We start from the raw sequence: 23,976 nt of genomic DNA, 5'->3' as shown, positions 1-23,976 counted from the left end.
TGAAGGTCCAACTCCCTCAAGACTGAATGGAGTCCTAAATGATGATCAGCGTGATTCAATGTCTTAACAATTTAAGCTCTAAGAAAAGGAACCAGTGTAACCACAGTGAATATATGAAGGCTTGCCCCAGACCCCATTAGACATAACAACTCTCGGACAAGTCTCCATCCAGATTTCCTTTCTCATGATTGCAATTGTAGATGAAAACCTCTTGCAAGTCTTTGTGTTTTTCTCTTTTCCACAGTACTTTCAGCTGGTCAGAAATTAAGCTTACGGAATAGAGTTTAGGGGGATTTTGGCCACCATGACACAACCTGAATGACATATGTTTGTACAAAAAATTTTCAAACTACAGCTTCCAACCACAGGAAATGTTTTCCTGATAGCTCCAAACCTGTTTTTTTTGTGCATGGATCACCAAGGTCTGCATCCCGAGTGAACTGCAGAGAATATGGAGACAGGAATGAACAGAGCACTGACCAGAGTTATGTGGATTACAGAAAGCTGTTATCTGACAGCATGACTGCCAGGGAAAGGAGGTCAAATCTGACATTCATTACCTCATTCACACCCTGTTAAATCAGTCTCTGTCTTTATTCTCAACTGTTTGTCTTTTGCTGCCCACATTCCCCCTGACTCTATCATTATAATGAATAATTCAATGAGTATTTTTAAACTCCAATTATTATTGACTATTCCAAGATTCCTACTTTATGATTTATGCAATTTTCAGGGATTGCTGTGTGTCTCTTCTGAGTGGTTTTATAAAGGACACAGGGAAGAAGCAGTTGGTGTTTGTTAGCATAGCAAACTAACAAGTGAAAGTGGCATAACTGATAGACTAGAAAAATATAATTACAACAGTGAGTAAGAGGGAAGAAGAGATCAGAGAGTCCTTGAGGATTAAAAGCAGCAAAAAGACAGTAAATGAAGAGGAGCCATTTGTGACATTTATGAGTGGAGAGATTGCAGGGCACTGAGATTGACTTGAAGGAATACATAGATGGAACATCAATTATTTGTATAGGTTGGAGGAAAAAAAAACCTCAGGGAGGGAGTTGAACAGGAACAGGATAGCAGGGCTTGCATTTTAGCTTCAGGGAATGGTCAAAATGAGATACTCAGGCTGTGGCTGAGGGAAAAAACAGCAGCAGTTGGAGAGAGGAGAATGAGAGGGACAAAAAAGAATAAAAGCAGTTCTGAAGCAGAGCAATATTGAAGTTTGAATTGCCCTCACCTAAACCTGTTTTGCTCTTTTATAGTTTACAAGACAAATAGTGAAAATGAAGTGTTTGCCTTGGAGCCACCCCATATCTGGAGATCAGTGACCCTGCAAACCATTGGTGTGTGCAAGGCTCAGGAGTCTGGATCTCACACAGCCCCGTGCTCAGTGTTACTGTGGGACCCTCCTGGGACTCCTCCTGCTCTCCTCGTCCACTTTCTCAGAGCACAGAATTAAGAAAAAGGAATCAAGTTTCTATTTGCTTTCCCATTAGAGATGGTTTCTGAACAGTTTCCAAAGTTTGGAATATTTGATATTTCAAGGACATCACAACATCCTATTTCAGTTTCTACAACCCTAATATGTCTTTCCTGTTTCTAGTAGCCACCTCCATTCTATAAAGCTTTGGGAATTTCCTGTGTAGGAACAGAAGATATGCTAGGAGTGAAGCTCTTAAGGAGAAAACCCCAAAGAGCTGATATTTCGTTCTCTTCCTTATTTCCATTCTCTAAACTATTTGACTTTCCCCTCAGTAAATATTGATGTAACTGAATGCTGGAGAGGTAGAGTTCTCACTGTTAGTCATACCAAAAGATATCAATACAGTAAATTTTCAAAATCTTACCCTATGTCCATTCTCCAAGTGTGGTAAGTGTGCCACTTCTTTCCCGTTACTGAATTAGATATTTTAATGTTAAAAAAAAATCAAACTTATAATTTCTACATGTTATTTTCTCAGAAAATTTATTTTAAAAAACCAAGATACAGTAAAAAGTATCTTTTAAGTCACTAAAAAATAATCCAGGACTGTGTCTTTGTCCTAGGAAAGCTATAAATGGGTATTCACAGTTTGTAGCAGGAAAATTGCATAAAGTTTTGCAAAAATAATAGAATTATAGAGACATGGGTAAATTAGGTACATGAGAAAGGATTAAAACAGCTTTCTCTGAGAGAAATTAAGTCTCACAGAGGAGTAAATGAGTACAGCTTTAACTGTGACCCAGGTGAAATAGTGCAGTTCAGTTAAGAAAACTTTTTGATGAGACATCTCCAAGGACTTCTACAGTAACTAAGCTGTCATGGAATAAATGTGGATGTCCTCTCCTGAATTAACTGTCAAAAGATAAGAGACCAAATGAAGGAATAAATGGACTGCTTTCTCATGGAGAGGCCATCAGGGGAGTCCTACTACATCTGTGCTTGTCAACGTGTTTCTAAATGGTCTGAGAAAGAAGCTGAATTCAACGCTAATGAGTGAGAGTTTATGGAAAAAGCAAACCATCAGCACCATGATGGAGAGACTGCTTCAAAAGGAGATTGAACAGGCTCAGAGAAAGAACAGTCTAACTACAGCTAGCAAACCCAACCAGATGAATGCATCTTCCAAAACAACATCTCCAAGTCTCCATCAGAAGCTGAAACAGTTTAAGAGAGGAAAGGAATCCCTGTGGATATCCTTTCTGCTCCTGCCCTGTGTTTCTGTTACCAGACTCATCTGCAGGATGCTGACTGGAGTGACTCTGATGAGGTGCTGGACCTTCTACAGTTCTCATAATCTCATTCCTCCTCTACACAATTCTCCCTTCAGGGTAATAGGAAAAAAAAAATCAATGGACTTAAAATAATTACATTAGTGAAAAAAGGAGGGACAAGCATACAGTGTTTTTTTTTCTTTTTGTGGGATGAGCAGATGCTGTGACAGCCTTACTTCAGAAACATCAAAAGTGTAATGGTGTTAATGGAATCACTTAGGCCTGAGAAAATAATCTGTCATTTACAAGTAAATGACAACTCAAGACTTGTAACTACTGGACTGCATAATATGGCCACAAAATGCTTCCACAAGCATTGTCCAGGAAATTATTACACAAAATACTTCCCCAAGCACGAGTCCAGAAAATTATTGCACAGCTGTAGCACAAGTGCGGAGGAGATTAGTAGAGACTTTCAATAGATTTTTAGGTTCTCCATCTTTAAAAATACCTTTTATTCTCAATGCAGCTTGATTGCATATAGTAGCTGGCATGAAGGCAAGAAACAGCTATAGCAAAGTCTTAGGAAGAGATTGCCAGCTTATTTGGAAATGCTGACAATGTAGCTGCAGGATGGAAAAAACTTTCAGTATCTGAATCATAGGAAGAAGGACAGGATCATGATTCTGCAACCTTAAACAGAGGAGGAAGTCTTTGAAGGAAATTATTCCACCCCACTCTGGGTAAGTATTACAATCTTTATCATATTCAGTCCAAGAATCTCCTGGCTGCATCAATTAGAGTTTGATTATAAATAGGCAGAAAGAGGCTGTGGAGTCCTTTGTCCAGCTGTGATGTCTGGTGCTGTGCTTCTCTTGCCCCCAGGCAGAGATGCAAGCAGAGGGTGATGAATATTTTGGGACACTATTTCCAAATCATTGGAACAACACATTGGCCAAGGGTATGGTGGTTAGATCTGCCCTTATCTAAAAAACTATATTTCCCTGTTTATGCAAAGCAAGAAAGTTATTTATCAAGACAGGTACTCTCTTCTTTCCCCTCTTCCCCTCAGTTAACTTAAATCTGGTGCTGGCTGAAGAGTGGATTGTCCCAGGCCTGGAAATGATCCTTAGATTTGTCTCAAGGATACATCAAAACAGGAGACACAAGGGCTCCCATTTGATATTCATAGATAGAAAAGAGGGTGTCATCGTAAAGAGATCCCAGTTTCAACATACTTTATGGCCAACTCTTCTAAACTATCAACATGCATGAATTAAATCCATGGAAATTCCACAATACAAATTTGGTCTTACAAGCTAGAATAAGCTGGTCATGTCCTCAGTTGATCCTAATTAAAACTGAACCGAGGGTTTACCCTGGCCATGCAGATGTACTCTGGTGGAAAATTCAGCTGCATGGTTTTTGCTTGGCTTTGGGATTATGACATGTTAGATTTATTGGCTCATTTGCTACAGTAAATGAGAGGCTCTGGCTTGAGCAACCATTGATAGCAGAGAGGTGAATGGGCTGGCTGAGGAGCAGGACAGGAATGGAGAGAGAACATTTGTTCTGAAAGACAGAACACAGTCCTCACACACTGTCCTAGTCCATCATGACTTTTCCACAGCCACTAGACATGATCTGCTTTGCCACTTGAAATGAACAAACACAATTTTTTTCTTAAGTGAGAAGTGTTGTAATGAAAAGAATCTGACAGGTCATGGAATATACTACAGGAGCTTTTTAGAAGCGAGCTAGCTTCCCTACCACTAGAAAGAAAAGGGATTTCCTGGTGCCAATTTCCATGCTAAGAATTGAAGTGTAGGGAAGGCAAAGGATTTTACATATTCTTGCACAGGAAATAAAGGTGTTTGGTTTTGCAGTTACCTGCTCTATTGAGATATCCAAACACGATTTGGGAATCATGAGAAATTGAGGTACTTATGCCAGAGAGTGTAGGCACCTGAAATTATGGATTAAAAATATCATATTTATAAGCCTAGTGAAAATGAGTAAATAAAGACAGATGAGACATGATGACTTTCTATGTGACAATATGAAGCTGATGAACATGATGATCACATGCAAAGAATGAGAAAAATATTTTCCTATGATTCAATTTCTGACTCAGAATTTAAATCTTCTCCTGAAAGATCCCTAACAAGGGGACACTTTAGTAAGGAGGGAATCTGCCTAACTTAACAAAATTCAGAGAATAAATTTCACAAAAATTATAGAGCAACTGCACAGAGGCAACTATGAATGAGTGCAGGTTGAATGCCGGAGGAAGGATTCTTCCAAAATATTTTTCCCTATTTTGTTACCTCATCATTAATATAATATTGTCTTAACCTTATGGTAACTGGTAATGGTAATTGATAGTATTAAATGCAAATTTGTAGCAGATGGTTTCTAGTTTGCTGTATGAGGACTTGAGCTCCCAGAGAAGTCTCATGGGTTGGCCACGGCCCCTGTGACAGAGTTCAGGGTGGCAGGGTCCAGAGCAGATCAGATGCAGGAGAGGAGCATATGGAGAAATACCATCTACTTGCTGTCTATCCCAAACTTCCACTCCTGTCCTACTTTGACTGCTGAACCACGAGCCTTCTGTTCTTACAAAGCTTTCCCTGAGGCAGCACCTCTCACTGCTCAGGCTCATGGCTGTGTGTGCTACAATGAATTAATGTTGTTTTGCTGCATGTGCGGCGTTGCCATTGCCCTGATCTGCTCTCATATCACCTGGGGAGAAGTGTTTTCTGCAGTGCTAGACACAAGCCAAGACAGAATTTGATGTAAGTACCCTTTGAAGGATAAAGAAACTGGTACCATAAAATGATTTATACAGTGCCCTGGCATTTTCAGCGACCAAGATGAACTGCTATGGAGTATACAATAAAGCTCTTTATCAAACATGGCTTTTCATGTCCCTTTCAGCTGTAAAGAGAAATGTGTGAGAACACAGCCCCATTAGTTATCCCCAGAGGAAAAGAAGGACAATTTCTTCAATACAATATTTGATGCTGGTAGTAGAATTGTTTCTGGATTATCAGCTTGTAACAAAGGAAGTTATTAATACTGAGAAGTAATGTTGAGCTCAATCCATAATCTATAACCAACTTTAAAAAAACAATAGTGGACTCAGCAGAAGAGAGGAAACAAGTGATTACTGTGCCAATTACTCCACTGGTGTGAAAAAGTGTGACCCAGATCCATGGAAAAGCACCAGTGTGGGAGCTGGTAAGCTGGCATGGCACTTACTGGGGGCAGTCAGACTCTTTGTAACACTCCTGTGTTTTTTTTTTACTTTCCTCCACTCCAAATTAAAGAATGGGTCAGGGTGGAAGAGATGGAAGAAACACTCACTTTGTTTAAAATATTAAAAAGCAAATTATTTTAGATGATGAAATTGAATAAATTACTTTTCCTGTGATTTTTCTGTTGCTCATCTTCTTCCCCTTTAGGTTTTCTAACCCTTCTGTTGCTCTGTACATTTGCAAAGCCTTTGTACTATTTCAAACATCAGAACTACTAACTTGCACCATAAGTGAGGATTTTCAAAGTTAGCTTAAATTTTTGAAATTACTAATGGTTCCAAGGAACAGCAATTCTCTCTCAACCATGCATTCTGCTCTTTTTTTACTGCTTGGGGAAAGTAACAAGGAAAGCAATAAGGCAAAACACTGAAATGTCCAGTTGCAACCAAAGGTGGAGTATAAATAATAAATTTTAAAGAAAAAAATTGTTAACTAATTGGTAAAAAGCCAAATCTACCGCTCGTTTTTTTTTGATCTTCACTAATGCCAACAGTTCTAATTCATTTTTCCTTGTGGAGTGAAATAATTGGTGTAAACTTAAAAAAAAATAAAAATTATACTTCTACTATTAGGTGTCAGGTTACCAGCCCGTGTGGTAAGCTGTTGTCCTCTCAGGCCTGGAGCATAATAATTTAAATATTGTACTCACTGCCAAGCTTCTGTTGCCCTGAGAAGTTGCTTTTTCCCCAGCAGTACTGAAGAGAAATCTCTCCAATATGAGTACATTAAACACACAAACAACTCTGACAAGAGGCAGAGTAATATTTTGTTGGGTGAGCTCATTTATGCTTTATTGAATTCATCTATTGGCTGACCAACAGATCATCAGGTGCTTTTGCAGCAGCCAGAGGCATGACCTCAAGTCTGACATCAAGCCAAAAGGTCCTCCCTGCTCCTTTACGAAGAGGTAAAACAAAATTTTCAAGTAAGCAGAGGTGTTCTGTCACCCTGACTTACACCAGATGAGGTGCAGACAAGCATTAGCATTTTTCCAGCAGTGTGGCTGTACCAAGCTTTGGCAAATTAATGTGCTCTGAATATGTCTGAAGTGCTCAACAGTTTGATGTGGCCATAGCAGCTAATAGAATTTTAATCAAATTTGACCATTTATCTCTACCGAGATGTAAAAGCTTCATTAGTGCAACAATGTGCAACCTCTTGCATCCATTTTTCTGTGCAGCTTCAATGGAAATTACGGTGTGTTGTTAGCACACTGAAAAGTAACAAACTGAGGCAGACTGCAAATTTACCAGTGAAATATTGAAGATGACATCTTGTCTCCATGACTGTAAAAGGGGAGAAATAGGTCAGTAGAAGTCTACTTTTCTATCAAGTCTGAGATAAGCCCTTCATTACTGGCCACACGTTTACACAGCAATTACAGGAAATAAGCCATAACAGAGAGAAATGTTAATCTATTCCCTGAGGAAAAAGAAAAATGTAGGCTGGCTTCTCCTGTCTCAGCATTGCACTGCAAACTACATGTTAAAAATATATTATACAGAGTAAATGGAATAGGAATAACTGATGAATAATTGCGTATTGGATAAGGTTTGGATATTTGCTAGTGACACATGGTAGGAATTTGGAAATAAAAAACAAAGGAGATTTTCTCTCTTCTTGGGAGAAGCTCAGGGCTATCATAAAAGTTCAGGCTTGGGGCTAAGGAGGTATGTTAATAATGAGCTTTGCTCTCAATGCTTTCCTTTGCCTGTGTACAAACAGGTGATCCCAGGCCTCCCACTGCTCTGGCTCCCTGAGATCCCTTTCTGTAGCATGACTAAATCCCCACACACCTGGGTCCAGGTCCTGTTCCTACTGTGGCCCTTGGAAGCAAGACCCAAACCCTTACTGTGGCATGGCACTCTCATTCCTTCTCATAGCAAGTGCCCCCGTCCCTGTGCAACCATTTTCTTCTGAAGGCAAATCAATCCACCAGAACTGTTCTTTTGCACATCTTTTCGATCCTTAATGAGCCAAGATGCTCATTACTGTCCTTTCTGTGTAAACCTGAGATAAAGAATTCCAGCCCTTAGAAAAAATTCTAGCCTTAGCTAGGGACTTAGTTTGCAACTATGAAATAACATTTCTTTTAGACCTATGAATTTTTTCTTCCCCACTTCTCACTGTGTTTTCCCATGCCCCAGAGGAATTTATTCTTACTCGTTGAAGTATCTTCTATCCAGACTGCCTCCAAAGATCAAACGCAAGTCAGATTAATTATCAAGTAGATCATCACAATTTATAATAAGTCATGTGCTAATTACATGTACCCTATGAGTATTTTACTCTCATTTATCTTGTGAGTGCTCATTTTGCAGATTCGTAATGAACATGACAACTGCAAGTGCAACCACTACTGTGGACTGTCAAATAAAGACATGGAGGAATTGGGCTCTTAATTAAAGCTGGAATTTGCTTTGCATTACAAGTGCAACTACTGATGTTGCTTCCAGGAAAGTATGTTTATTAAAAATATATTATTCCCAAGAGACAGATAAGAGACACTGAGACACTCGGGCAACACCAAAAGAATCACTTAGTATTGAAAACTCTTTCATAGCAACGATGAATTAGAGTCTATGAAAAAAACCACCCTGTTAGACCTGAAGAGCAACACACTCTCTCTTATGCTGTACATATGAGCTTTTCTCCTCTGTCTAAGCCATTTCCAAAGAATTCAAGCCTACCTGTGGTTTCCTTCCTCCAATTTGGTTTGGCCTAGATTCACTCACTAAAACTGTCTGTAGATCTCACAAGTAATTTCTATAGTTGAGAAGCACAATGAACTTGGCTATGAGTGGTCATCAGTCAGAAGACACTTGTTCAATGCCAGCTTCATGGGCTACATGAGAATCTGCAGTTTGGAAGTGAAAAATGGTTTACTTATTTTTTTAAAGAGCATTTCATTCCTCCTCACACCCTAAAAAACAGTACTCATGGTTTTAATACAAGGAAAAATGTGGATAGAAATATCTCAGCATCCAGTGTTTCTGAGAAAATAAGTCCTTTTTTTGAGCATCAGCATTCTTCTGGCAGTTTATGGTCTGCTTTGGGATGGATTTCCTTTGGCTGGATGTAGGTTTATAATGGAAATTACCTTTGAGAGGGATAACTTTGTGTCAGAAAAACAGTCCTGCTTTTCTCAATTCTACTCAGCATCCTATTACTTTTGACATTTTTCCTATACTGCTTTTCAGATTATCACCTGTTTCATTCCTTTTAGTAGCTTGGCTAAGTTTCTGATGAATGTTTCAGCAAGATTTCATTTGTTCCTCTAAAAAGCTCCAAACTGAATTACTCTAGAATTGTGCCTCTGCATGTGCCTCCCTTTCCCCTCCAATAACTTCACTAATCTTAGGGCTGAAATTCAAGAAGTAATTTCCTAAAAGAAACAAATTCTCTCACAACTAACAACCCTTACATTTCACAAAGAACAAGAATGAAGATGACCTCTTCATTCGTGGAATGTCTTTAAAAAGCCTATTTCTTTTTGCTCTTTCCATATCGCAGAAGAGACAGTTAAAACTTACGTAATTTCTTGTTCACTACTTTGTGACTCTGTGACTCAGGTGATATGTCTCAAATCCTGGGTCCAGTTCTGGGGCCCTCAATTTAAGAAGGACAACAAGGTGCTGGAGCAAAACCAGACTGGCAAAGAAGCTGGTGAAAAGTCTGGAGCACAAGTCCTGTGAGGAGCAACTGAGGGAGCTGGGGTTTGTTAGCCTGGAGAAAAGGAGGCTCAGGGGTGATGTTACTGCTCTCTGAAACTCTCTGGAAGAAGGTTGTAGCAAGGTGGGGGTCAGGCTCTTCTCCTGGACAGCCAGTGACAGGAGGAAAGGACACAGTCTTAAGTCAGGGAAGGTGTAGGTTGGACATAAGGAAGAAATTCTTCAGAGAGGAAGAATTCTGTAATTTTGAGAAAACTGCATTTCTTCAAACTCCATAGACAGCTACATCATTCCAGAGTTACTGGGAAAAGATGGCCAGAATAGGGTAGAGAAACAAAAAGCACATTGGAATGGGCTGCCCAAGGAGGCGGTGGAGTCATCATGCTTGGACGTATTTCAGGAAAAACTGGATATGGCACTTGGTACCATGGTCTGATTGATGTTTGGTCATAGGTTGGACTCCATCTTAAAGGTTTTTCCAGCCTAATTGATTCTGTGGTTCTATGATATGTTACCAGCTGTGCATTCATCAGAGACACAGAAACAGGCCAGTCTCCTCTGCTAGACCTTCCAGCACTGCACAACTCTCCTACAAGTGTCTGGCTCTGTTCTGGACCTGTCCTTGCCACTGTTCCTTTCTGTATTCCTGCTTTCCTGCTCTCACTCTGCCAAACAAAACTGCAACCAGCCAACATTGCTGCCAAATGTCTTTCTTTTCCTACCAGTACCAATCTGAATATAGAGCAGGCGGTGAACTTGTTGACACCCATACTTAAATCAGAATAATGTTTCTTATCCAGTACATTTGTTTTTCTGACCTTGATGACATATTTATAAAATTTTGTTTTTCTGGTTTGTGTTTACTCATGCAGCAGCTGTGCTTTGTCCTTTAAAATTACAGTATAGTCCCAATGCCTGGCTAATTTTAAACTACACAGGTCTCACTGGTCATCTAAAAATAAGTTTGTAATGTTCACATGTAGTATACATAGAACTATCATTTGACCAAACATGGTAGCATAAAGAGGTCCTTATCAGGTCTTTGGCTTCTTCTATAATGGCAATATTGAGTTTAAAATACACATCAAAACCATAAACAGGCCCTGTATTTCCTGTTTGCAAAACACCATGAGAAGAAATTAATGTTTTTGTGCAAATAGAATCTAGTTTAAGGACACATTTAGACTTTTCCCAGCAGTAATCAAAAAATAAAATATTATACTTCCCTGAAAGATCTGGTTTATTATAACCCCTGTAGAGCAATGGTGGCGAATATTTTGAAAGGAAAAATAATGTTGGAATGTAAACAAAAAAATTCTGATTCTTTGAAATACCAATTAATTGCCAGTCTTTTAAATAAGCATAATTCAAACATGTTGTTTTCCAGCATCCCGATCAGAATTATTTCTTAAACCCAGGCCCAAAATATCTGGGTCATCTGATTCCTTTTAGGTTCAGGCTTTTAGGCTTCTTCTCCCTCATGATCTTAGCTCAGAGAAGAGATAGCAAAGGACCTGAACTGCTCAGACACAAAGCAATCCATAGAACAGAACAGACCTGGATTTTAACTATCCAGACTTTCTCAGCAGAAGTATCCAACCTGGATAAGAGAAAATGCCATGGGTCATCTAACATTTAGAGAGATGGGCTATGAAGGCTTTAGCAAAATGTTTTAGTTTTCATTAGCTGGGCATTTCTTTGACAAAAACCAGAATGGAAAAGGTTTTCATAAGACAAGGCTTTAAGAAACCTGTGTCTGTCACAGTTTAAAAGAACACCATGAGCAGTAGAATTAAGAGTGTCTGGCTTTTTATTGATTTGTGTCCCAAATGACCACCTTGGTGGACTTGAAACCTTTCTTTTCTCACCCTCTGCTCTTTCCACAAATCCAGCAGGAATTCTGTAATTTTGAGAAAACTATATTTCTTCAAACCCCATAGACAACTACATCATTCCAGAGTTACTGGGAAAAGATGGCCAGAATGGGTTAAAGAAACAAAAAGCATATCACGACATCAAAATGGTTTTGGGTACAAATTCTGCAATACAGGCATTTACCACTACAGGAAGCACGGATGTTTTGCTTCTACAGCTGTACATCTAAATTAATATGCTCCATCCCCATGCTGTCTTTCTATACACAAGCAAAAGTATCAGGTTAAATACATTACACAGAAAACAATTAAAACCCAATTAGCAGGAATTTTGGTTGCTTAAGGATTTAAGAATTAATTCTAAAGATCTCAATGAGGCTGTTTGGAAAGTAGTCAGGGCCAGCTTATTGGATGAACTGAACTGGAATATGTAAGTCCTGGTTTTGAAAACCTCTCAAGAAATACTTCAGTATGACAAACTATGGATGGTAATGGGATATTTTCAGTGTCATGTTTGAGTGCATTACAAGTCTGCTTGCATTCTTTCAGAAGAGGATGAGTCATTACCCACAGAATGCAATAAATTTAACTTGGTTTTCTGCTTAAGCAATATTATGAAGTAAAACAATTTCCTGAAATGTGTACTTTATTGAATTTCATTCTTCACTGAGGCTATAGTTTTTACCTTAATATTTCTATCATGTGCGTAGTAGACACCTGACCCACCACAGACCTTCCTATGACATTAATACAGTTTACCTGTATAAAAAAACATGCAGATTTCAGTGAGAGCTCAACACTCCACACCACTATGAGGTCCTGATTGTATTTCATATGTCTTGCACTATTTTAAAAGCTTTTCTTTAGCTTCCTTTTAACTATATCTCTGTTTTTGTCATCACCTCCCACACTGCTGGTATTGGTCATTAAAAATTCTTTTTTCAAGCTTTGTCAGTATTTGTCCAGCATCTACAATATTAGAGAACCAGCATCACAGTTGTGCCCTATTGTGACAGAAATAATAAAAAATCCATCTTTGTTGTTTCTTTCTGCAAGCTGTGGGTATGGCTGATACCTCCTTAAACACACAGTGTTGCACTCAAATGAAAAAGAACACTCTAAGGATATTGCCATCTGGTTGAAATAGAAAGGGTACTGCCTGTATGACAATATGAAAAACCATTCTAAGGCACGGCTTCCCACAAAACAGAAGAAAAAAATGTTCTGTGGTTTCAGCTGAGCACATGAAATTTACAACAGCATTTCAGAGCTTTCTGCAGCAGCGGTTTTCATAAGTGAAGATGTTTTCACAAATGAAGATAGACTCACACAATTACAGGAGTGGGGTTTGAACTTCATGGTAGGATGGATGCCCTAGTATTACAAAGCAGCTCCTAAGAGGAAACTTGTATAGTGGGAACATTGTGATGTTTATTGAAGTTTAAGTACATATTTTCCTCATTCATGGCAGCTCTCATGCATAATGTGCTCTGTTGAAAAAACAAAGTCCACTTATATTTTCACACCATTCCAAACAAAGTGGGTTGGATTTCATGCTATTCAAAATAGCAATGGTGCCTACTGTTTTTGTGTTTTTGCTTATATTGTCACAGGAATCCCATCATGTTTATGTAGAAGGATATTTTTTGGTGTTCATTAAAGGAAAAGCATTCCAACAAATTGTTGTATACAGACTGCAGCTGGGGCGAAGGGATGAAAAAAACATCGAGAAAACCATCTGTTAGGGAAGTTAGGAAGACACTCTCAAAGTATTGATTTATCCAAAAAAGCAGCTTGTTTAGTAACCCTACATCATAAGACCTGGGCACATGGAAAATTCACAGAAACTATAGCAGAAAGGTCCATTTTAGCTCACTAACAGTGAGCTATAAAGATGTTCAATGATTCTTGCAGATAAGCAGATTTTAAAGGCCAGAAGGAAGTGTTCCACCACCTCGATAGGAACAGCATCCAGGGTCTCCTGTAACTTGTGTTTAAAGAGTTTTCAAAAAAGATATTCCAGATTTAAAGAGGTGAATCATTCTCTGTTTGGCCTCTGTTGGTGATCTGAAGCTCAAGTTTACATTTTTATTTGCAAGTGTCCCAAAAATGGAGGTTATGCAGAATAAACTATTTCCTGAGGCTTATAGTAATAAATCCTTTTTATTCTGAGTTCTGAGACCTTTAGAGAGAAGGGAAGAGAAGAGAAAAATTTGTGGTGATGAGACTTAGGACATTTTTTCTAAATACTGTGAACGTGTCCAAAACATGGGAAAAAAGCTAGTGAGTTTTCTAAGACAGTGGAAGGAAAGCTGAGATATGGGAAGGCCTTCCCTGCTTGGTCAAAATGTGATTTTCCTGAGGCAAAAGAGAAAATAAAAACCTAGGGCAAATAAATTGACCTTCATCCTGCTCCAGTGGTGTGCCTGTCACAGCCATTAACTTGACAATGTTCTAGGTTCTTGCTTCTGATTGAAGGTGTTGGTTGGGGCAGCATCCAAATTCTTTGACAGTTCAAAATATGGAGCATTTCAAACACAGGAAGAAAAGCTTCTGCATTTCATTAAGCTGTTTTTGGAAGCATGATGGGAAACTGAGATGGGAAAAGAGATTGCAAATGCTGATGGAGGCATTTCACCAAGTTTCTAGGCTCCACTTGAAATTCAACTCCTGGCCTAGCAGCGCTTGGCATTGTCTTCGAGCGGCATGAATCTGAGGGAAGGAAAGGAATGTGAACGAGCCCTTTAACCCAGATATCATAGATCTTGTACTTTTGGGACTTTAGAAATTGACAGCATATGTTGGTAAAAAGCCTGAGAGATCAGCTAGGACCATAAGTTACTGTTAGGATACAACTTGTTTATCTGCCTTTAATTTGCTGCAGCTGGGTTGCCTGCGTGAGGCCACATGGCTACACAAGCATGTAAAAGCCTTTGCAGTGCCCCACACAATTCCACCTGGACATTCACGCCATCCTTCACCCCTGGAATAGCATGCAGCACCTGAATGACAGAACAGCTCCTTCCCCTTTCAGAGGCACAGCAGCAGGAAATATATTCTGAACCCATCTGATTTAGTCTGTGGAATTGTCAGGTCTCCTGCCAGCTGGAAGGTGGTTGGCAGGCACACATGGGCTTCCAGCCTCTCTCAAACACAACCTTGTTTGATAGCCTGCTCTGATGAGCTGCACAGAAGAGTCAACCCCTAAATGAGGATGGATGGGCTGCAAGTGCTTGTTTAGTCTGAACCACCAGCAGTCACTACATGTCACACACAGCACAGAAAAGAGAAATGCCTCAGAGAGGTCACAGCACAGGATACATTGAGCTGTATGTGTTGGGAGACATGGCTCCTTGACCACCTCATAGAGGCAAAAGAAAGCAGGCTGCTTGGAGCCAAGAAGATCTAAACACTGAGATCCAAGAATCAGGGAGCTGGAGAGTAGCTGCTCCACTGCTGCCCCACTGTTCCAAGAGCTGCAGAGGTTGGAGGGGCAGCTTGGCCCAGGGGGGCACAGGGATATCAGCTTCAGTATTACCTGCTGCTTTATTTCACCCTCACAACAGTCACTTGAATTAACCAGCAATTCCTGTGGCAGCACAGCCCTCATATCCAGTTTAAGACTCATGCAATTCAATCATTCAGCTTCTGCATTTGGCTTGCTGACCACGGTTTGGCCACCTCTCTCACATTTGTCCTAGTTTCCCTAAGCAGCAGCCAGGGGATTTTCATTGTATTTCCTGAGGGAAATTCCAGTATGATCAAAAATATAACTCAATGATTTCCTGTGAATTTCTTGCACTACTATCAACACAAACCATAGTCTGTTAAATTAACACGTTATACAGCAAGATGTTTGAGAATGTTCCTAAAGGGTAAAGGTTTTTTAAGAGTTTTTATCACAGAATTCAAGAAATTAACAGGCTTCCCATAAAGCATCTACTGAGGATGTCCTGTAAATGACCCACAATGTTAGATTTTTTGGAGCTGGAAAGGACATGAAAAAATATCTCAATTGGGCAGGGATACCTTCTACTAGACCAGATTGCTCAAAGCCTCATCCAACCTGTCCTTGTACAATTCCAGGGCTGGGGAATCCACAGCTTCTCTGGAAAATATATTCCAGTGTCCCAACACCCTCATAGTAAAGAATTTTCCCCTAATATCTAATCTCAACTTACCCTCTATCAGCTTAAAGGCATTCCCCCTCTTCCTAACACTACAGGCCCTCATGAAAAGCCCCTCTCCAGCTCTCTTGTAGCCAGCCCCTTTAGGTCCTGGAAGGCTGATATATATCACATGTATATCCACAATGTATGGTTACAGATGCTGTTTATGTTAGTCTTATGTATTTAAAAACTCTGGAGTTACTTTATTGAAGATCAAAGTGCAGCTGGGTTCTCTGGTGCAGGAGGGAGATGGAGACTATTCAGCTGGTGATGGACATACCATGAGACCAGCACTGGGGAGGAAGATGAGTACAAGCTTTTTGGCTATGTTATGAGGTTGGATAGACACAACACTCATCACCCAATCTGGAATTTTCCCCTGATATCAAAATTAAAACTGCGATGCCACTTACCTTCTCAAGAAATCACACCAGACTACTCTCTGTGGCCACTCTAGTTTGTATTGTCCTGCCTGACTGCTCATCAACAACTCTGTTTCCTGGCAAAGGATTGCTTTGGCTTCACTGCTGAGAATAAATCCTGTAACTGTTTAGGAAAGAACAACCCCCCCAAGAACAAGATACAACTTTCAGTTGAAATCCAATCCAAAATTGTAACTACCCCAAAAGGTGGAATTGTGGTTCAGTTTGTGGCTACTTCTTGCAACACTTTGACAGGACATAAGTAAAGTTTGATTTGTTTTACTAACAGGAGTCAGGGAATACCATGAAAACTAAAATACTAAAAGTATCCAGAGTTTTGCAGGGCACAGACAGTAAAAGCATCAATATATACAGCTTTCCCTGAGGAGACTCTGCTCCAGTTATGTCAGGAGTACAGATCAATGTTTTCAAATTGGTTTAAGTTTTGTGTTGTTTTTGGTGTACTACACCACCACTGCATATGTTTTCATTAAAGAAACAGAAATTATTAGTATTGTGGGCTTGGGTTTTGGTGATTTTTCCCACTCCTTTTTCTGGTAATATAATTTCTGCATTTAAGCAAATGCTGCTGCCACAAACAGAATTTTCATTTGGTGAAAAGTGACAACAGAAAAGAGCAAGAAATTGGTATCAAGAAACAGAGAGACCAGGGCAAAAAATGCCCCAAACAACAGAGTGTGAGAGATGAACAACAATGCTCAGCCAGAAGAATTATAGATGGCAGAGGAGTATATTGAATAGTCATGGTGGAAAAGGAAGTATAACCTGCAAATAGAAAGGAATTCACCACAAACCTGTAGTCCTAACAGGATGGTACTGGATGTTTTCCCAGTCTCTAAAAAAGGCATGGAAAGGTCATGAATATCAGCATGTAGCTCCATATTTTGTGTTCTGAAGTTTTAAAACTTCTGATCAGTGGAAGATATTCAGAGGGAAATTACTACTGTTGGTGGACTCCACTGGTGTTCAGGAGAAGCTCCCACTCACTTCCTCTGGAGGGGAAGGAAAACTTTCAGGATTTTCTTCAAAACTTAAAAAAAAAGTGAAGAATGTAACAACAGAAGAATATCAGCATATAGAAAACCAGGAAAGCAGTTCTGGACAAGTCTAAAGTCCAAAGAAGGACTTATCCTGATAGAGAAATGGAATGAGTTAAGATAAACCAATTTAAGAATCTTATTGCCCTGAAACTGGATGGCAAACCAGAAGGAAATACACTGATTAAAGTAGGACATGAAAAGAGATATACGGGGAAAATAGAAAGAGTATGGAAAAACAGTTATGACTAAAGGGCACTCCCTGTTCAAAGGGAATAGAAACAAACATGAACTGATCTGAGAGGCTGAAGAACAGTAGGTATTATAAAATGACAGGGAAAAATAGAGGCTGGAAGAAGCCTTGGAAGATCACTAGTCCAACCTCCTGCCCAAAGCAGAGCTAACTTCAAAGTTAGACCAGGTGGTTCAGGCTTTTTAATGCTGAATTCTGGGAATTTTTAAGGATAGAGATTTCACTGTCTCTCAAGAGACTCTGCTAGAGTTGCATATACGGACTTTACAGACACTCAAGGTCAGATCTGCTTACAACTTGAAAGCTCTTTGATAGTTTTGACAGATCAATATTACAAGGAAATATCCCATTCTAAAGGACATAAAACTTCCCCATTGGAAACCCAGAACAAACACTTCCAGTAATGTTAAAAGCTGCATCAATTTCTATGCCAAATAGCAAACATATCAATCAAGAGTGACAGCATTTTAGACTTGGTTTAAATTATCATAAACAACAATATAAGATGTAGAATAAAATAGCCTTGGATAGTGTGATCAAAGGTTTGATATTAAAAAAAAACCCAAAACAAACCAGAAGGAAAATATAGCAGTGGTTGCAGCATAGTGAAAAGGCTTGCCAGTTTGCAAGTTGATGTTGCTGAACTTCATGCATAGGGCTCTCTGGAGAGCCCAGATGTTGACTGATTCAGGGAGCAGCAGGAGACCTTGCTCTCCAAGACATGCAAAAGAAGAAATCCAGGCTTATTATTTTTTGCAATACCGTTGATGCCTGTAAATAGCTTTATTCATCGTACAGAATTCTCATTTGATGTTATTTTGTTAGCTAGCATTGTTGACAGGCTATGAAGCAATTCATTAATCTGCAAGGAGAGTATTTTGTAAATAGTATTTGATGGATGTTGGCATGTCCCAATGGTTTTTACAAAGTAACTCTGAAAATGACATTTTTATCTTGTTAATGGATGATGGCCCTTGTTGGTCATGTGAAATCATCTGTCAAAAGAAGATCCCACTTGCTACAGTGAAGCTGGTTCCTTATGATCTGTGTGTCAGATGGACTGAGGGACTGGGGGTAAAACTGAAAGATGCTGACAAAGGAATGTGACAGAATCAGTAACTGCTGATGTTCTCACAGCTGAGAAGTTTTGGTATTTTAACCTGTAAAAACCATGTCACAAAAATTTAGACCTTAAGTGTCACTTGAAAATGGATTTGGTTTGGAGGAAAAAGCCTCTTTGATTGTTCTGTTGTGATCATGAAAGCAGAAATTTGTGCTTTCTTTGACAAGACAGATGGCTGCAGGGATATTTAATTCCAGACTAATTTCTTCTCCTGATCCAAATTGGACTACTGCTTTAGCTGTAAAGGGAAAATAGTTTTTTATTTTCTTTCCTGCTATAGAGCCTGAAAAACATCTGTGTATCTGGGAAAAAAATATGACATATCATTTATTGTTAAGATTTTCTGATATGACTTAGTGCTATAGAACAATCTGTCTTAAATGTCTTTATTTTATTAAAAGTATTTGTCTGTTAGAGAATAACCAATTCTTTAGGGCAAAATAAAGAATTTTGCAGCAGAACCACAAGGACATTTTAAGTAGTCAAGCTGAGAGCTGGAAAAGGATTAAAAGAAAATTTCCCTCAACTTAAATGGTTTACATTCACTCAGGTCAACTCCTGTTCAATAGGGAGGATTAAAAGACAAGCTCTTTGCACAAAGGCAATGAACTACAGAAAGGATCCTCCTTTCTGGCACTGATAGTTTGAGTTTTGTGGGTTTTTTTGTTGGTTTTTTTTTGTCTTTTTTTTTTTGTCTTAATAAGAAAAATCACAAGGTAAAGTCATGTAAAACTTGGGATGTAACAGAGGATACAAACGTGGTACAGCACATAAGCAGCAGAGGACATTTGATGATGCTCTGTTTAAGCTTGAAGCATTTTTTAGGTCTTGCCTCAACTTCACAAACATTTAGGAAGCTGTCAAAGACAGAGTAAATCCTGTTCATGGCATAGAATTATTTGAAACCTTAAGTTTTAAAGGCATGCAGTCTAAGAAAGTCATTAAGATACAGCCTGAAGGGCTTTCCTCTCTATGCTACATTGAGGACATGCCCATTTTCATTAAACTCTCATTAAAAAGACTTGATATTAATGAGTCACTTCTACCATTTAATTTCCTCCTCAGAATGATAAATTATCTACAAATCTGAGTTCTACACTTTGCTCATTCAATTTCAATGTTCTGTACTTTACAATCACTTCATATGGAATGGGGGCACTGGGACAAACCAAAACCCCTTAATGCTTTCCCAGCATAACAGACTGCACCTTGCAGTGTCTCCTTGCAAAAGAGATGAGTGCAAGTGCTTCCAGGACTTTAACAGTAATGGCTTTACACTTTTATATTTATGTCTGACAACAAACACCTATGAGAGCCAGTAGATTTCAAACAGCTTCTTGACACTAAACAAACTACAGTGAGAAAAATCTTGGCAACAACTACTGCATGAGAGAGACTCTGTGTCCTGAGTTAATTACTGCTTCTTATATTGCCTCTGTTAAGTCCCCCACTGAAGTGGTTTCACTGAAGTGGTTTCACTCAGCACTTTACAGACTTGTCTCTCCCTACCCAAGCTCCATTGAAGAAATGGTTAAGCATAAGCACTTTTTGCTTGCTTTTTTCTCACTTGGACAAGTACAGAAAGTGTGTTTACTGTTGGTTTTTAGCCTATGGATCCTGTTGAAGGCAACCCCTGCTGAACAATTACTTCACTCTGAAACCAGAACCTACACTGCACTCAGGACATTGTGACTCTGGCCTCCTGTTGGATCCTCTGGACACTGTCATAATATGACAGCATCAGCCCAAACTTCAGTAGATGAGGGTCCACCTCAGATATTTAGGGATCCTGTGGAGCAGGAAGCTGGGGAGCACACCACTGAGGAGTGCTGTGGCAATTTGAATGTTGTTGTGTTTATGTGCACACCATCTCAAGGCCAAGAAAATAAAATACTTGTGTTTTGGGAGGCTTTTACAGTTTTCAGAGAGTAAGAACAAAAATAGAAAAGGTGTATAGCATGCTTTTTCTTACCAAAAGCACTTTCCCCCACATCATACTGATTTTCTAGCTGTCTCCATAGTCTGCTGCTCCACTTATTAACATTCTGTTTTGGGATTTTGTGCAAGACTGGCACAGCATTACTTGCACCACATTGCTTGGATGACAATGCAGAACCAGCTGCTTGCTCCTCCTATGCTGTGATTGCCTCTGAGATGAGAGACTGGAGGGTACAGGCTGAAGCCCTCACTGAGCAGACAAGCTCTTTGTGCAGGCACTCACTGGGACAGTCTTGCTGAGCAGTAGTCATTTGGTCAGGAGAGAGTCCTGCCCTGTCTGCACTCTCTTAAGAGCATAACCTGACAAAATGGGTTTGCAGCATCTTTGAGAGGGAACAAAATGATCATACAGATTTTTAGAAAGTGTTTTTCACCAATTGCAAATGCCAGTAGTGGGCTAATAATCTCTTTTTGTGCGTGTGGAGCCTGAGTGTAACAATCTGTTCATACATAACTCTCTTTTCCCTTTCCCAGGTGAGTGAAGAGCTTTTAATCATGTAACCTGAGGACAGCTCTGTTATTACCTGGATTTTTGCCTGTGGTCTCTAGTGAAGAATATTTATCATCCCAGTTCAGACTGACCACAATGCAAATAATAAATCACAGATGTTACCATTTCAGGGTTTAGCCTAAATGCAGAACTGATTTATGTTGCTGGTTCCCTCATTAGCTGATAAAGATAATTTGACTGACAGGCAGGCAGAGGGTTTGAAGATCCTGAATCTACATCTTTTTGAGTGCAGTGTCCAAAGAAGAAAAAGCCCAATAAAAACTCTCTCAAAGATTTCAGATCAGTGATGTTAGATATCTGTGTGTCCAAAGAGAGAGAGTGGCTATAACTGACACAGGTGGTTTCATATGGAGAAAAAGAGCCCAAGCAAAATCCCCCCAAAGATCCTTGAAAGAAAAGATTATTTAGAAATTTGGCTACTTAGAATTATTCCTTTGGTTAAACCTGAGCTATCTCAACCTTTTTTGCCATGATATTTCAGCCACAAATACATCTGACACACACCTGAAACGTCCTTTACATTTTCTTTTTCTCTGCAGCTCTGGAGCACTCAACGTTCTCACAGCAGAACAAACACCACTGTTCCTCTGTTCTTTTAATTTTCTGTAATAAATCCAATGCACCCACAGGTTGGGGAAGCCATTGGACATGTCTTCAGGGGAGCATCTCCACAGGCACGCCTGAGAACAGGGTGTTCGTGTCCCTTTAAATGAATCATCCATGTAACAGCTAAATTGGGAAAGCAGCCAAAGAGTTCCCAAGAGAACTGCTGGTAGAACCACATCATAGCCCCGTAATATAAAAATATGAACTCTATGGCATTACAGCTGCTTTATCGTAACACTTTCCAAGATGGCTTTGGGTAACAAAATGTAACAGCAAGCACAGAATCATCAGGGTTTGAGGGCACAGATAAAACTACCCACATTCTCTTCCTCTCTTAATTGCCTGTCTGGAGGTGCTCTTGGCTCTGTGTCAGCCAAGAATGAGACACCAGGACACTGTGGACTGGCATTTTTGTTTGAGTTAAATACCTGTCTGTACTTGTGTTGGTCAGGCTGTGACCCTCGGCAGTATAAAACCATGAGGACACGTGGGCCAGGCTTTTGGAAGCCCTAATCAGCCCCACCTCTGCTGGGGCTCAGACACAGAGGAAGACACCAGCCACCACCTGAGGAAACAGATGAGGCCAAAAAAAACCCAACAAACCCAAACACGAACAAAGGAAGGTTTAATTAAACCTATGGTACTCTATGGTACGAGTAAAGCCCCTTCCTGCATAGGGGATGGTTTTTTCAGGCTCAAATTCAATGTGAGCAAAGACAAAAGATCTCTTTAAGCATGAGGGAGGATCTTAATAAAACTGAGCCCTAGAAAATAAACTTTGATTTTTGCCTTGAGGCAAGGTCTTGAATCAGTGGCAAAACTGAAATCCCTAACTGAGATAGTTTGAATCACAGCCTGGGGACCAGCTCTCCTAGTTTTCATGTCTGTCTGACAACAACAGTCTCACACACAACTACTGAAGTTCATTCTTTCAAGAAAAGGTTGAGAAGGTCCCTCTAACTGGGAAAATATATGACTATGACAGTCAGTGATAAAACAACTGCTTTGAGGTCTCACAGAAATAGTGATTTCTGCTGAGATTCAGCAGGAAAGTAACAACCAGTGCTCCAACTCTTGAATGTAAAAGTCAAAAACTCCACCTGACATTCAGAAAAATAACAACTGTTTTATATATGTCTGCAACAGCCAGATGCTATGAATCTTGTGTAGCCTCAAGGAATATCAAGTTACTTGATAACATATGATTTGATATTCCAAAGAGAAGAATAACCTGACAAAATTTTGCTAAAGAAACATTACCAGAAGCATCAAACTGTTCTCATTTCTTTCTCATGCTATGTCTCCATGGTACCCAAGGGGAAGGACTGAAAGTAGAAGCTTGGCATCAGATAGAAAGATCCAGAGCCATTTTTTTATAATATGCAGCCCATTGGAAGAATAATACTTAATTCTGCTGTCACTAAAGTAATCAGCATCAGTTTATCAACCAAATAATAAACCAAATTCTGTGCTGTGGGTTCGTTGCACTTGGAAACCTTTAATTCTATAGATATTCCCCAATGAAAAGCACAATGTATGAGGAAAAAATCCACATCTAATTTATTAAAACAAATTATTCTCAAACAGTGTGAAAAAAGGAAGCAGGCTGGGTAACATTATTGACTTTGTGGGCCATAGATAAACCCATTGGTTCTCCTGATTTTTAGAAATGTTCTGGGCTGTGCATGGACAAGGTGATTTCAGTACACTCTTAGGAGGAGAGTTACAAGGGATTTATCTCCTGAAGGGAATTATCTGCTCAGCACTGTGGCAGACAGAGATGCATTCCCCTAGAGCCATGGCCAACAAAAACAAACCCTCCTGAGAGGAGAGGAAGATTCTCCTTCCATGCTATGAGCCATATGGTAACTGGGTTCAAACAAATAAACGAATAAAAACAGTTTCTCTCCCACTCTGGCTCCTCACACACCAAAAAGATTCCTGAAACAGCAGGACTAGGGGTCCTAAAAACACAGAATCTGGTTTTATTTTTGTAGCTTATGAGGAAAGCTGCTCTAATTTCACTTGTAAAGCACAGTCAGAACTGCAATGAAACATTGCTGGGTTTTCCTAAAATCCTTGCTTTATCCCAATGGTTAGTTAAAAGTAATGTTAGAAAGGCCATTGATCCCAAATGCTCCTCATCATCAGCTCCCAGTCCAGCCTCTAGGATAGAGCACCTAAACATGAAATTGCAGATCTAACAACAGATGTGAAGAACCATGAATTTCCTTCCTCCTTTCCAGGGTGGAAACAAGATTTCTCCAAACTGAGACAATG

General features: G+C 39.6%; 1 long non-coding RNA gene across 15 annotated transcripts in view; it reads left to right on the top strand.

The window, feature by feature from the left end:
• LOC143694762 (uncharacterized) overlaps positions 1 to 23,976 on the top strand; it is a 97,122-nt gene that overhangs the window by 25,040 nt on the left and 48,106 nt on the right. For 13 of the 15 annotated variants that reach the window (XR_013183437.1, XR_013183439.1, XR_013183436.1 and 10 more), the window contains one exon: positions 1,263 to 3,437. The exons of the other annotated variants lie outside the window; for them this stretch is intronic. This is a non-coding gene — a long non-coding RNA (uncharacterized LOC143694762). The remainder of the gene's footprint in view (positions 1 to 1,262; positions 3,438 to 23,976) is intronic. 15 annotated transcript variants of the gene reach the window in all.

The sequence above is a fragment of the Agelaius phoeniceus genome, chromosome 9 (genome assembly GCF_051311805.1).
Source record: "Agelaius phoeniceus isolate bAgePho1 chromosome 9, bAgePho1.hap1, whole genome shotgun sequence".
Classification (NCBI taxonomy): domain Eukaryota; kingdom Metazoa; phylum Chordata; class Aves; order Passeriformes; family Icteridae; genus Agelaius; species Agelaius phoeniceus.
Note: the sequence above shows the minus strand (reverse complement) of the source record. Positions and strands in the feature narration are given on the sequence as shown.